Below are 13,384 nucleotides of genomic sequence, written 5' to 3'. Positions count from 1 at the left end.
TTGTAGATTCGGTTGCCTTCAAATGACGGTTAGCTTTTAAGAGAAGATTTTTCAAAACTTTTTTGAAAAGAGTTTTATTTAGAAACTCTAAGATATTTTAAATTTTCTTTTGATCTTTCTTGTGCAAAAACTTGACATCGAATTGAGTAACATAACTTCCACAAGCGCTTAGTCCACACAATAGACTTCCGCGACCTTTACTTTAATGCATACCCTGGAAAGTCGGTTCTAAGTTAGAGGAGAAAACCGAACTTATATCCCACCGAAGATTGTCACTTCAGCACACAGCATCGCCTCAAAATTTATATTGACGATTTTATGCCCTCACAATAACAACAACCTTCACGCTTTTTAGTACGCTGCTGCTTGGCAAAAACTAGGCAAAAACACAAATAAATACTAAATAGAATAAAAGCAGGAAAGAGCTTGATTTGCCTTGGCCTGCCTTGACTTAAATCGACTTGAACGCATATAAGTGCCCATTTTACTCTGGCTTTATTGTTTTGGATACTAATTTATGTTTGTATATGTATGCTTGTGACCGCTTATGTTTATTAATATTCATTATATGCCTCAGCAGTGAAAAAAAAAATTGTAATAGGGGCTCGAATACACTTGTTCTCCAGCAGCCACCTAATAGTTTTACGCTCCATTTCGTCGCATATTCTTAGTTCTTCCGCCTTCATCGCTTAGTATAGCGACGCATAGTCGGTCACTCAGAAAGCTGCTTCAGCAGCGCAAAAAATCAAGCAATGGGGCATCGAATTGGCAGCTGCTTGGTAGTAGGTTGGCAGTCAGTTGTAGGTCGCGTGATTCTATGAGTACAGACACACACACGCACACTTATCACCAATACATCAGTCTGCCAATTGTAGTTTTGGCTTTCGTTTAGCTTGTTTTCCCACAAAAAGGTTGCCTCCCAGCTGTGTTTGTGAGCATTCCACTCACTACGAACAGCAGGCATCATAGGCAAGCTTCTGAAGAATTTTGGGCTTCTATTTGGAAAAAAAACATGGAGTGAGAAAAATATTCAGCAGTGCCTACAGCCTGTAGGCAATCGAAACAAATAAAAAGCGGACTACCACAGCAGCTATCAGCCAGCACTGCTAACTACATACATATAAGTATGTTACATACCAGCGCACTCCTTTCAATGCTGGATGTGCTTTGAGCCTGTGCTTGTTTGTTTTTTTTTGGTTTTCCAAATACCAGCTATTGTGCTTATTGGCTTTTATACTTTGCCTATTGTGTTTGTTTTTGTTGCTAGTATTATTTTTTCTATAAGTTTGTTCACTATTCTCTGCAGCTGTGTGCTTGCTTTGAGTTTTTTCTATATAGTACATATACATATGCGTATATTTTTCTGCTTTTTCTGCCATTGTTTGCTCACAACTTTAGTTTTCTATCCGCTTTAGGGAATTTATAGATGAAACCTCATTTATTTATTAATTTAGCATTTTCGACTTAAGCGCACATACAGCAGCTTAAATGCGAACCGACTTACTAGCGTAAAACACAAATACACAACCAACTCAGCAGTCAGACCGACCGGTGTTGAATAAGTTTACCACCAGTTTGCTGGTAGCTGAATTAGTTCCTCTGCTAACTTTTTTCTCCATAAGCGCACTTTGCATTTTTAACCTAGCGATGCCCTACGAAATGTCAGTGGCAGCCTAATACCAATTAACGAATTATTAAGTTCTATACCGGTTGTCAAACTATTTTATAGTATACAAGGCAACTTTTGGAACTACTACAATTCTTGTCACCTTCAAACTAGTCCAATTTTGGGCGAAAATCACCAGTTTTTGACTAGTTCAAAAAGTGAATAAAAATTTAAAAATGAATCTTTCAAAATTATTTCATGCATTATAAATTAAAATGTGATACAAATTGTTTGGTTCCTCTTAGTATGACTTTTCTTTTATTTTGAAACTAAGTGAAAGCAACTTCAAATAAAAATAATCAAAGTTTGCTATTTAAAAACATAAAACAATTAAAGGCGAAAACTTGACAACAAAAAAAGGCCTTTGTTTTGCATACACCTCTAATTGGTCTTTTTGCAACTGGTACAGTTCAGGGCAAATTCGAACTAGTCCAATATGGGGCGAAACTCAGGAGTTGTGGACTAGTTGAAAAAGTGTAGACAAGTTGAAAAATGAAGCCATCAATAATTATTTTATGCATTATAAACCAAAATTCTATACAACATTTTATAAAAAATCTTTCGTATATCTAAATTTGTTGTTGACTTAGTAGGATATTATTTTTAAAATTGCTTATTTGAAAATTTAATGTTTTCTAAAACCAAGTGAAATCAAAATAAAAATAAAAGCAATATAAAAAACGTTGTATTTGCATACACCTCTAATTGACCTTTTTGTAACTGGTACAATTATGGTCACTATGAAACTAGTCCGATTTGGGGTGAAATTCACCAGTTTAGGGCTAGTTGAAAAAGTTAATAAAAGTTGAATAATTAGCTTTCCAAAAACTATTTATGCAATTTGAATTAACATTGTATACAAAATTTAAAAAGAAATCGTATTTCTAAATTTGTTGTTGACTTAGTAAAATGTAGCTTTTAAAAATTTCTTGGATGAAAAAATCATTCAATCTGAAATAGCAACTTACAAAATAAAAACAAAAGGAAATATTGCTATTCGAAAACTCTCTCTATTAAAAAATATCAAATAAAATCAACACTCATAACTGGTACAATTCTAGTCAATCTCGAACTAGCACTGGTATGACTTCTTCCATCTACTGCCAGCTCATGAACAAGAATACGTGCTGATTTTTTTGTCTTTTCACTGCAGGGTATTCGCACATCCATCTGTAACTCTTGGTGGCCAAACAATCTACTCCTATTTCGGCATCTACCATTTCCTTCTGTATCTCGTAAAATTAAGCGTAATGGTTTTGCCTTCGTATAAGCTAAATAAGCAGGCCACTGAGTGAAGTACAACCAACTCATATTTTTCGTAAGCCGCTGGCAGTTATTGTTCAATTCGTTTGATTGGGGTTAGACTATAATAACTAAATAACTGGCTGCTTAACTGCTAATGACTGACGGTAAAGTATTCAAACTTATACTTCCACAGTTTACTTAGACGCTTCTATAGAGAGATAATGCGATTAGCGCTCCAAGAATTACTCATTTGCGCATACACTCTCTAAATGTATGTAAATATGTATTTGAGCGGGCTTCTTCTCCAATTCGTAGCCTGTGTCTTGCTGTTGTCCTATGAATGGAGGTTACTACAACTATGGGTAGCTTTGGTTAACTTATGATGATAGCAATTCCATGATACTAAGAATATCCGATGATTTTATGTGTAGCTTTTTCAAGACAGAGCACCTTTCAGTGGTTAACCATTGTCTAGAGTGGACCAACAGATATTTTAGATTCTCTTCTAGACAGTATCTGAGACACGAACAGAGGAGGTCAAAGCCACTGGACACTTTTCACTAGGACCACGATAAAAGTATGGTATCTGTCATCAAACCCGAGACAATTCTAGAGCGAAAGAACGAAATCACATGCGTTATTAAGGACATACAGGCCGAACTATGCCTAAACATCAAGGAAGCTTTTGATATGCGCATCCTGTGTTGCCAGGGAATCGTGGTGGCATTTACTAAATATTGTGTTTCAGACATAGGTGCCATAGACCAAAAAAGCTTCATGAAATATATAATAAAAACTTCGATAAATTTTGTTGTGTTTTGTTTAAAGAATAAAATCTGCGGTCTTATTGAATACTTCATTTCTCTGTAGAATATTTCGTTCTCCTCTCTACTCAATCTCTCTTCACACTCCACTCCATTTCGTTTCTTTACTCAATCTTTTTGCTTCTCAAACATCTCAATGACTAATCTGTTTTATAAATCACTGCTAGTTCTTAAGTTCTTCTGGTTCATATTCGCTTCACTGCCATGTTTTGAATTGCCTTTTGTTCATAACTATCAACGATCGCACGTTCTAGCATTCTGCCTCTTTTCCTCCCCATTTTCATTTAGCTTAGTACTCCACATAATATTTTCTTTGATTTTCCAACCTTCACGTTTTTCCTCTTCGTTTTTCATATTCAATAGCATTAACCCCACTCCTCTCATATTTTAATCTGACTATCCAGTTATTGTTTTTGGGTTTGGTTTTACCTCATTTGCTTGGTTTGCTTTTCTAATGGAAATCGATTATTTTTATTATTATTGGTACTTTCCTTGCTATGCTATGCTAAGACCCGCAGGCAAGCACATACGAAAACCAATAACAACAACAAAAATGTATGCCCATATTCATGCACAAAAGCCACAATGCATAAAGCAAGTTTATCTACAAGCCGCCCAAAATAAAATCTCATAGCTTCATTGCCCGAGAGTTGAATAGATTCTGGGTCGACCTAATGAAGCTTTGCAATTAAATGAATTATTAGGGAAATATATATTAAGAAAAAAAATATGTGCTTAATAAGTTAGAAAAATGCTTGTATGTAGGTAGATGTGTATAAAAAACAAGAATTGGAGAATTGAAGAAATGCTTATAAAAAAGTTATTACAACAATAAAAGTTGGCTGTATGCCCTTTATGCTCATTAGGTTGTTAGATCGTAAATGGTTTAGATTTCTTCAGGTGGCTCAAAGCGGTCAGCAGTCGAAAAGGCCAAGCATTAGATTAATAATTAAGAGCTTGTTGGTAATGGCCTGGGAGGCAGCAAGATTGAGTTTGGGTGTTAAAGTTCACTTTGAGAATCTGAAATTTATTACTTATTAAAAAATATTTAAATACATTCTTTATGTGGACGGCAGAAGAAAAAAGAGGTTAAAGAAAAAGTTATGCATACACAGTATGTTCAATAAATAACATAACTTTTCAGATGTAGAATAAAGCACGTATCGTACTGTGTTTGAAAGTTATTTTTTATTCAAAATAGTATCCATTTAACTTGATACAACGTTCAGAACGATCAACCAATTTCTGCATGAACTTTTTTATGTCACCTAAGGGAATGTTCTTTAACACCTGTGTCACGCCTGTTTAAATGGCTGGAATATCATCATAAAACGCACCTTTCATGGCAGTTTTCAATTTAGGGAACAGAAAATAGTCGCATGGTGATAGATCGGGAGAATACCGTGGTCGATGACACAAATATGTTTTTGCATCAAAAATTCACGAACATTTTTGGTTTTGTGAGGTGATGCATTATCATGCAATAAAAACAGCTGTTTCCCCTCTGGATATTCAGGTCTTACACGAACAATTCTTGACCACAAACGATGTAAAACTTGTAAATAGTAGTCTCCCTTAATAGTTTGACCTTCTGCAGCAAATGCCTTGTGTACAATACCCTTCGAATCGTAGAACGTGCTCAACATTGTTTTGATTATGGACTTCTGAAAACGCACTTTCTTTGCTTTTGGCTCCCCTTTTGTCTTCCGTTCTACAGATTGGTGCTTAGTTTCAGGGTCATATTTGAAGCGCCATGTGTTTCGTCACTAGTTAGGATCGAATCAAGAAAATCTGGAGCGTTTTCAGCTGTTGAAATGATGTCTTTACAATGATCTACACGAGCGATTTTCTGATCTTCGTTTAATTGGTGAGAAACAAAGCGTGCACAAACCTTTATTTTACCCAAATCGTCAGTTAAAATTTTCCAAATAGTACCAGTAGATGAATTTAATTCTTAAGCCAACATTCTTGCAGTGAAATTTCCGACAACAGCAATGATTTCGCGGACTTTTTCCACCAATTCAGCACGATTACTTGCTTCTGGACGACCAGGTCTTTCATCATCATTCAAATCTTTGAACGAGCTAAACAATCATCACCATAAACTTTTTGCATCAAATGGTTTTCCAAGTTTAACACAGAATTTAATATTTGCTCTTTGCCCAATTGTATTTTTACGACACAAGCTCGAAACATACTGTCAATAAAAGTCGCGTAACTTTTTAACCTGTCAAACGATTTACATGAAGTTGGCTGCGGTTGAAAGCTGACGCTTGTACTTTTTCAATGTGATCAAAGTTTAATAGATAGCTCTACGTGTTCCATGATTTAAATAAAAAGTTCTGTTATTTATTGAATATACTGTGTACTTTCAAATTTTGGCATACGAGTACGTATTCATAGATATGTGGGTATGTATATAAGTATGTAGTTACATGCTGGTGTAGCACTAAGGAAGATATCAGTTTCCCTTAAGTCATTGTTTCACGAATGAACGTGAAGTTGTGGCCAAATCCTGAGCTCCGTGATCTCATAGTCAGAGCTTCTAAGCTTCAAAATTGTTCTAGGTAAAATGGTGGGGCGATCTCCAGCCAGCCATCCAGAGACTTTTAGAAGACCTAATCCTTAGGGTACTTCTATCTACAAATATTTCAAATAAATGGTTATAAGTGAATTATCGATAAATGTCTCTAGCGCAGCATGAAGCTTCACGGGGAATGAAGACTGGAATAATGACAAAAAGCTTCTCCCAAAGTTTTCAACATCATAGTTTTAAATGCTGCAATAAGTGTATATAATTTAGAAATTACTTTACTCACTAATAGTCATTAACTTCTTCCCTTACATTTACTCCTCCTCACAGCTGAAATCTGTTTATCTCGCTGTTATGTAAATTATAACAACAGCACTTCAAAATCTCTCATATGCCATCGATTTTTCTGCTCTACTTTCGAGCATTGAGTAGTGTTGGCCAGCAACGTTGTTGTGGTAGTAGTATAAATGTTACTGTGGTTTTGGTTTTGGCAATGATTGCCAATGTTTTAATTAAATTTAACAAAAACCGCCGCACTTACAAACCGCACAGCATCAACCGAAGTTCATCAAGTCGCACAAGTGCCTGCACGGCAGTGGTGGAAAAAGCTAAAAGCAGAGTAAAAACAAACACGAAACAGTGAATCTATGGATACAGGTTCAACAAGGGAACGAATTCTTAGACTTTGGATTTGAAGCGCTACTGAATTTGAAACTTTTAATTTGTATAGATGATTGCAATCATAACAGTCTTTACTTCTAATAATTGTTATTTAGCATCCCTAGTGAATTTTGAAATTCTTCTAAGAATTAACAGTTGTCCAATAATCTACTCTACTTTATGGTGCGCTTCTGGATGTCATCCTAACAGTTTTACTGCTCCCGAATGGCAGTTGATATTTAATAGAAACTTTTTTAACTCAGAGTTTTGACATTGCCTCCCGAGATGCGACCATTTTTAGGAAATATAACTCTTTGTCGCGCGTGGTGTTTACATACACAGTGAATTTCTCACCTCAGCCCAACCGGTAAGTAGTCAAGCACGATTCTCCTCGGCAATGGACAATATTGCTTGAGTGTTTGGAAAATTGTGGCCATTCACAAGCCCACTCAATCTACTCCGCTATGAATATATAGTAGGAGTATTGGAGTATAGGGCTTCAAACTTTGCTCTGGGTCAAATAGCGTTAACAGCATCTATTTGGAGTAGCGTTTCGAGTTGAAATTCATGGAACCTATGTACAAATGCTGTACTCCTCACACAGCTAATTATTTCACAACTTATAGGGAAATACATTACGTCTTCCGAAGTCGTCCGTGGGATTCATAACAACTCATAAAAGCTGCTAGCTGAATCTGCTGAATCTCATAACAAACACTTTTGCTCAGCACACTGAATTCCAATAACTAAAGTGCTGGAAGTACTACTTTGATATTGGCTGACTTGTTGTGAAGTTTTTATATTAGGTGGGATGCAACTGAGTTTAATCTCGGTCTATAGTCCTTCATACTGAAGTCTGTTACTATAGAAATGCTTTTTTTGAAAATCAGTGTGCTTGGTAGCTACTAAATTTGAAGACCTCTGTGCCAACAATCTCTTACGGTAGGGTGTAAGCTATTTGATTTAATTTTTTTTTTCTTTTTTTTTCTTGCTTATTTTTAACTTTTTATAAACGCATACTCTGGGATTTTATTGCACGTTCCACTCTAGTCAAATGCTACTCAATATTGCAAGAATCAGTTGTGTTCTTATCCCAACGCATCGCACACTCTTATATTTCATTGATGTAAATGTGTCGTTGTCGTTAACGGCATCTAATTCAAATCACTTCAGTTTCAACTTTTAAGTTATCTCAAAAATTTCAATTATCATTCGAGAATCGTTCTTTCTTCGTGTCATACCATCATACATATAATTATTTGGTTCCAGGCTATCTCTGTAATTTTTATTTTAAAAAATTTGTTTGGGCAGCACATAATTAGTGCACTTTGCTGTAGTGATACTCATCTGTGTAGCAAACAGTTTAATCTCTAGTACGGTAAATACCTCTGAAATGAGATTTTTTTTTTCAATTTTAAAGGTTTATTAACAAAAATTGGTTACAAATTTAATCTTCAAAACAATAGCCATCGCTAGCGACACATTTTTCCCATCTCTCAGGCAATTTGTGGATGCCGCGTCAAAAAAATTGGCCGTTTTTGGCCGCAAACCAATCATCGAGCCATTTTTTGGCTTCATTGTGAGAATTGAAGCGCTGCTCGGAAAGTGCATGGCCCATCGATGCAAACAAATGATAATCGGAAGGCGCCAAATCTGGTGAATAAGCCGCATGGGCGAGCGGTTTCCAATCGGACGTCTCCACCAATTAACGGGTCGCTCTTGTTCGATGTGGCGGTGTATTGTCACATTGTCAGTTCATGCGCACCCATCTTCCGACCTTTAAAATCATGCCCATGTCTTTCAAACGTTTGGAAATGGTTTTTTGGGTCACTCCCAACTGCTCTGCCATCATTTCTTGCGTTTGACTATCATCTTTATCCAAAAATGCTTGCAATTCGCCATCCTCAAACTTTTTCGGTGGCCGGCCACGGTCCTCGTTCTCCACGCTAAAATTACCACTTCAGAATTTTTCAAACCACCTGAAGCACTGCGCTCTACTTAGAGAAATGGTGGGCATTCTATAAGCATTTGATGAGCTTGAGAAATGTTTTTCTTCAATCGATAACAGAAAATCAACGATGTCCGCAAATCGTGGTTTGAAAGCATGAAATTCGACATTTGTATGAAACGTAACAAACAATGAACTGAATATTGTTGACAGATGACAGACGAAAAAAAAACAAGATATTTGGGAAGGTTTAAAATACTCCTAGCGACATCTACGGACTAATAGCTGTAAGTCTCATTTCATAGGTATCTGTCTAGTAGACAGACTCTGACCTGAGCTGAGGCTCTGACCATGCTCAAATGTGGTTACTATTGTCCTGAGCGGTGGATTCGCGTTCCTTGTCGTCCTTGGAATTAGACGATATAGAGTACTTGTCTGGCAGTCTAGAAAGTGGATTTTGAGAATGGAAGGCTAACTATATTTGGTTTTGGTTGGCACCTGTAGGATGTAAATTAGAGAAAGGAGATTTGGTTTAATACCTTACAAAATATTTTTGGTATGCTAAATTTTCATGAGTTCGAATTATGACAAAAGTATTTAAGTATTCAGCCGCCGTAGCCGAATGAGTTGGTGCGTGACTACCATGCTCCCAGGCTCGAATCTCAGAGCACGAAAGTCCAGATGATAGCAAAAAAAAACCCAATAAAGGGTGTAGCCAATTATTTATATATATATTTAAGTGTTCATACACATCTTCCGCGCTGGTGTCGAAGGCCTAATATGCACCTTGTTGCTGATTTGTTTAATCTCATTCTGCTAACTCGCACAATCCATTCGACCTGGATGCATAGCTAAACGATTCTTACCTTACAAAAAGAGATAGATAACTGCAGGGGAGTCATCTTGCTCCGCGCTTAAACCTTTTTCTAACTATACTGCGGAAACTGGCATTCCAGAAGAGCAACAATGATTCAGACGGAACTTATCGACAGTAGATGTAATCTCTATCTTGGGTTGGTCTGCGAATTCACAGAGAGAACGTAGGTTCGAATCTTGGTGAAACACCTAATAGCGGTCGCGCCTCGGCAGGCAATGGCAAACCTCCGAGTGTTGTCTGCCATGAAAAGCTTCTCATAAAAAATATCTGCCGTTCAGAGTCGGTTTGAAACTGTAGGTACCATTTGCGGAGCAACATCAAGACGCACGCCTGACTAGGAATAAGAGCTCAATTAAACACCCCAAAAAGCGCCAATTTTAATAATAATAACATATAAACTTTGCATTAAATTTATTCTCACAATTTATTAAAAAAATATTACAAAATTGCTCCGAGTCCGAATTTAAAACAAAACACTGTACCCAACAGCCTTGCCACACTTTAAAATGCTATATCAAACAACTATTGGTGTTGGCGGGGGCTAGGGGACAATAGTGTGTGGATAAGTGGGTGTTCAAAAGATAATTAACAACAAATATTTAGCGCTAAATGTCAGAAACATGAAACCACTGAAACCGAACATATTACAACAACAACGAAATATATAAAAAATAAACGCATGTCTGTAGCAACAAAAACAATTAACAACCGAAAGTGAAGCAACAACATCGACAGCAATACGAAAACCGCAGCTAATGAAACAACAAAATAAAGATAGCAACAACAAAACAAGCTGCAAAGAGCGCAGACAACAAAATGAGACAACACAACAACGATGAACAACTGCAACAAAAGCAACAACAGCGCCAAACTAAATTAACAACATTTTTCGCAGCACCAACGTCAACCAAAGTGTTGCCACACATGTGAGGATGTCTGTACGCAAGAGTGTGTGTGTGTATTTTTGAAGTTGCATGTCCGATAGGCGGCTCACGCCACATGTTGCCTGCCCACCCGCGCGCATTGCATGACCGCCCAAATGTGGAGCAACAGCGCTTGGTAAAAAGGGTGTGTTTGTCTGGCCTTTGGTTGTTGCTTTTGTTGTGGCTGTGATACGCTTTGCTACAACTAGCGTGAGATATGCCTTGGTTTGCGGCACAGCATGTGGCAATATTTGCACAAACACTTTTCATGTTGCAAGTACTCCTAATACATATGAATGTATGCACATATGTATGTATGTGTGTGTATGAATTTGTATGCCTGGCATATGGGTGGGTGCGTATGTGTGAGCGGGGTTAAAGTTGTCGTTAAATGACGGCCATGGTGCCGTAGATTGCGAACATTAGCGGATAATTAAACCACCCACAATACAATGTTTGGCAACAAAAGCTAGAGCAACAACAACAACTATAATGAAGCTTCGTAGACCAAAAAAGCCACAACAAGCCAACGGCCCTACAAATAACAAAAATATAAAAAAAGAAATAAAAAAATTATGAACAAAAGAAAAGGTCATTAAGGTAACAACAACCAGCCAGTGACTTTAATGCCACAACAAAAACAATGTACACATACATATATACATACATACACGCGTACCCACATACATATAAACTCATCGCTTATAACAATTATTTAGATTTGCCTCGCCTGGCTGTGTTTCTTGCTTTGTTGTTGCACCAGCAATGCTTTAATTGAAGTCACAAAAGCCACAGCAACAACAATTTCAACATCATCACACTCAACTGCGCTAAGTATACTAAGCTGTGCGCTGAGCTGAGTTGTGGCAACGCCATAGGTGGTCGCTTCATCGCCGACGTTGTTACCAGATACGCCACCAACACGCCAATCAGCCACCAGCAACCACCAACAACCAGCAACCAGCCCGCCACCAACTGATTTGATAGTTAGTTGACTAGTTGACTGCTTGCCTACAGATTAACAGATATTTAAATGGGTTTTTGAAGGAATATGTTGTTGTTGTTATTGTTGTTCATACTTGTCTTTAATTTGCATTATTGCTTTTTGTGTAATGTTTAGCGTACACCTTTGTTCCGAAAGGCGAACAAAAATCTGTAAAATTTGTGGTATACAATGTTGCTGCTCTTCGACGCGTGGCATGCAACATGTACTTCTCCATGTTTACATATTTGTCTTTGCATGACGTATGATAAAGCGACTTTCTGCGTAGTGGGCTATGAGAAATTATTTTGTGAATAGAGACCCTTGCGAGATAACGAACCCGGAGCATTTGATTTTTAAGTTGAGCATCCAATGAGTTACTGAATTTTGAACTTAACTGTAGGCTTGAATATTCAAGGCAAATGAGCAATTCCATGGCAAGTGATCCAAGTATTTTGAGTATTGTCGTCAATTCTTTAAAAAAGTCTTTTATTTGTAGGCGTGACATAGGCTTGATAAGTCTTGACTAGTGATAGCAAGTAAACTGAAAAAATTTATAATTTTGCGATTTATAAAATGCTAAAAATTACGGTATACTATAATTGTTTCAATGAAATATCTTCGCTACTTTTTAACATTTTAATAATTAAGAAAAAAAAAATCAATTTTTTAAATAATATAAAATAATAAAAATTTTCAAAAAACAACTTTTTTTTCAACACAAACAGTTAAACTGTGAGCAAAAAAAATTCTTTTTAATTTTCAGCACAACATTTTTTTCCATAATTTTAAAATTTTAATCATAATGATAATTTTTGTTTGCTGAAAATTGAAAAAAAAATTAAAAATGTTGTTGAAATTAAAAAAAAAACTTTCACAATTTTCAGCAAAATTATTATTCATATAATATTTTTAAATAATAATTATTTTTTTCTAAAAATTTTGAAACAATTTTTTTTGGTTGTAAGTTTTAAAAAAAAAATCTTGTTAAAAATTAAAAAAAATGTTTTGTTGAGAATTAAAAAGGAAATTGTTTTGAAAATTTAAAAAAGGATTTTTTTGTTGAAAGTTAAAAAAAAATTTTCAAAATTATCAGAAAAAAAAATATTTTAAAAATTTTGAAAAAAAAACTTTCACAATTTTCAGCAAAATAATTATTCAAATAATATTTTTAAATAATGTTTTTTTTTTTTAAATTTTGAACCATTTTTTTTGGTTGTAAATTTAAAAAAAATATTTTTTGTTAAAAATTAAAAACAAAGGTTTTGTTGAGAATTGAAAAAGAAAATTTTGTTGAAAATTAAAAAAAAATTCAAAATTATCAGAAAAAAAAATTGAAAAAGAAATTTTGTTGAAAATTAAAAAAATTTTCAAAATTATCAGAAAAAAAAAATTTTAAAAACTTTGAAAAAAAAACTTTCACAATTTTCAGCAAAATATTTATTCAAATAATAATTTTAAATCATGTTTTTTTTCTAAAAATTTTGTTAAAAATTAAAAACAAATGTTTTGTTGAGAATTGAAAAAGAAAATTTTGTTGATAATTAAAAATAATTTCAAAATTATCAGAAAAAAAAATTGAAAAAGAAATTTTGTTGAAAATTAAAAAAATTTTCAGCAAAATAATTATTCAAATAATAATTTTAAATCATGTTTTTTTTCTAAAAATTTCGAACAATTTTTTTTGGTTGTAAATTTAAAAAAAAATATTTTTTGTTAAAAATTA

The sequence above is a fragment of the Anastrepha ludens genome, chromosome 6 (assembly GCF_028408465.1).
Source record: "Anastrepha ludens isolate Willacy chromosome 6, idAnaLude1.1, whole genome shotgun sequence".
Lineage (NCBI taxonomy): Eukaryota > Metazoa > Arthropoda > Insecta > Diptera > Tephritidae > Anastrepha > Anastrepha ludens.
Note: the sequence above shows the minus strand (reverse complement) of the source record.